This window comes from Schistocerca piceifrons, unplaced genomic scaffold, assembly GCF_021461385.2.
Source record: "Schistocerca piceifrons isolate TAMUIC-IGC-003096 unplaced genomic scaffold, iqSchPice1.1 HiC_scaffold_194, whole genome shotgun sequence".
NCBI lineage: Eukaryota > Metazoa > Arthropoda > Insecta > Orthoptera > Acrididae > Schistocerca > Schistocerca piceifrons.
In genome coordinates, this window is record NW_025727834.1 from 22,501 (window position 1) to 25,000 (window position 2,500).

Sequence of the window (2,500 nt, forward strand, 5' to 3'; positions counted from 1 at the left end):
ACACGCAAGCGTCCGCTCAATCATTCTGCAAACAGGAGGAGGCTGAGCTCCCCTGCACAATACACCTCGAAACCCTCTCAGGTCCCGGCGGCGCGCAGCGCCGTCCCAAGTACTTGGTCGGGTTCGAGAGAGGCGCAATCGCCCGGAGTTAGGCGAGTAGACGCTTTCGGTGCGACCACCCGTGCTCCCAACTGAGCTTGCCGCTGCCGACAGAGGCCCGGGAGCGTGCTGTCGTGGCATTGCCGGCGGGAGACAACACGCGCCACCTACGGTGACCGGCAGCTCCAACGCCAGCGCCACAGAAGGACAAAAGCCCCACTTGGGTGCCGAAGCGAACTCTCCCAGCACAGCGCACGCGCCAACACATCCGCACAGCTGCGATACAAACCACCAGCGAGAACCGCTGGGGCGACCGAGCAGCAGACGGCGTCGCGGCGCCGAGCGCCGGGCGGCGGCGCATCCTCAACGCACACAGTCCTCAATCGGACCAGCACACTGAAGATGTCCACCGCGCTTCGCACCGGGCCCGCGAGGACCTACTTTGGCCGCACGGCGCCGCGCGCAGGGTGCGCCGGCGCGCAGCTGCGACGCCTGCCGCGTCCGTCGGCCGGCGCGCCTGCCACTGGCCGCCCCCACCAGCCGGCTGTAGCGCGTGCGCCCACGCACCGCGCGGCCAGCACGCCGGGAGGCGCCCCCTCACCGGCCGGGGACGGTCCCACCCAGCCACCGCCGCGTATCGCTTCACACCCAGATGCCGTTCAGTTTCGTCGGCATGGTGGGTATCGCTGGAACAACCGGTTCGTACCTCAACCTATCGTCGCCATCACCGATTCACCCCTAGCGAGAACAACCGCACCACAACAGGTTACCATTTGTTCATTTGCGTAACTTCACCAGAAAACGCAGGCGTCCATCGCCATTTGCAACTTCAACGATTATTGCATGCCTGTGTCAGGTGTCACGCCACACTACGTCTGCCCACATACACGCAACAAAATGTGCACGCCTAGACAATACGTGGAAGGTGGCCCCCGTACGTATGCGATGTCCATTGCTCGAACGACTGTCAACCGGCCTCTGTAGCATGTCGCAGATATGGAACGCGGTGCACCATGCCATCACGGTGTGTGAGGAGAGACGACTAGGTCCGAATACATCAACAGACAGCTCATGCTGATCGCCATCCACGGCGTCCGTTCCTCCCACACGTCTCTATGGCGTACCACACTGCAATCCAGCTCTCATAGGGAGACGACACGTAGCTGCGTGCACAATATTTGCACTGTATGGTCCGCCGTTTTTGGGCGCAGTCGTTGTACGGTCACACATGTGCCACGATGTATCATTCGGTACATAAGGACGAATGTGCAGTACAGATTGTGGTTTACGCGTACGACATTAGCGGACGGTTGACACAGGCCGCACCACAACGTAGCCTGAGTACGTCGCATGCGAAGGGCATTGAACATGCAAACTTCTCACCAACCAGCTTGCGAAGGCAGGGGGGCAAGGTGGGGACGTGGGGAGGGGCGGCATGTACGTCCTGCTGCCATCCACATTACAGTGTACAGCAGGAGCATGTGGAAAGTCAGCAAGACTTGCAAGGTGTTTAACATGAAGCGATACACAGGGGAGCGGGCAGTGCGAGTAGCGAACTATATTGCGAGGGTTGCGGGTGGGCAACACTACACTAATTGAACGAGTCGTATAACAATTACAGAGCAGGTTTAGGCGACAACATGGGTTACGTTAGGGGACAACGTGGGTTACGTTAGGGGACAACGTGGGTTACTTTAGGGGACAACGTGGGTTAGGTTAAGGCACAACGTGGGTTAGGTTAAGGCACAACGTGGGTTAGGTTAAGGCACAACGTGGGTTAGGTTAAGGCACAACGTGGGTTAGGTTAAGGCACAACGTGGGTTAGGTTAAGGCACAACGTGGGTTAGGTTAAGGCACAACATGGGTTAGGTTAAGGCACAACGTGGGTTAGGTTAAGGCACAACGTGGGTTAGGTTAAGGCACAACGTGGGTTAGGTTAAGGCACAACGTGGGTTAGGTTAAGGCACAACGTGGGTTAGGTTAAGGCACAACGTGGGTTAGGTTAAGGCACAACATGGGTTAGGTTAAGGCACAACATGGGTTAGGTTAAGGCACAACATGGGTTAGGTTAAGGCACAACATGGGTTAGGTTAAGGCACAACGTGGGTTAGGTTAAGGCACAACGTGGGTTAGGTTAAGGCACAACGTGGGTTAGGTTAAGGCACAACATGGGTTAGGTTAAGGCACAACATGGGTTAGGTTAAGGCACAACATGGGTTAGGTTAAGGCACAACATGGGTTAGGTTAAGGCACAACATGGGTTAGGTTAAGGCACAACATGGGTTAGGTTAAGGTACAACATGGGTTAGGTTAAGGTACAACATGGGTTAGGTTAAGGTACAACATGGGTTAGGTTAAGGTACAACATGGGTTAGGTTAAGGTACAACATGGGTTAGGTTA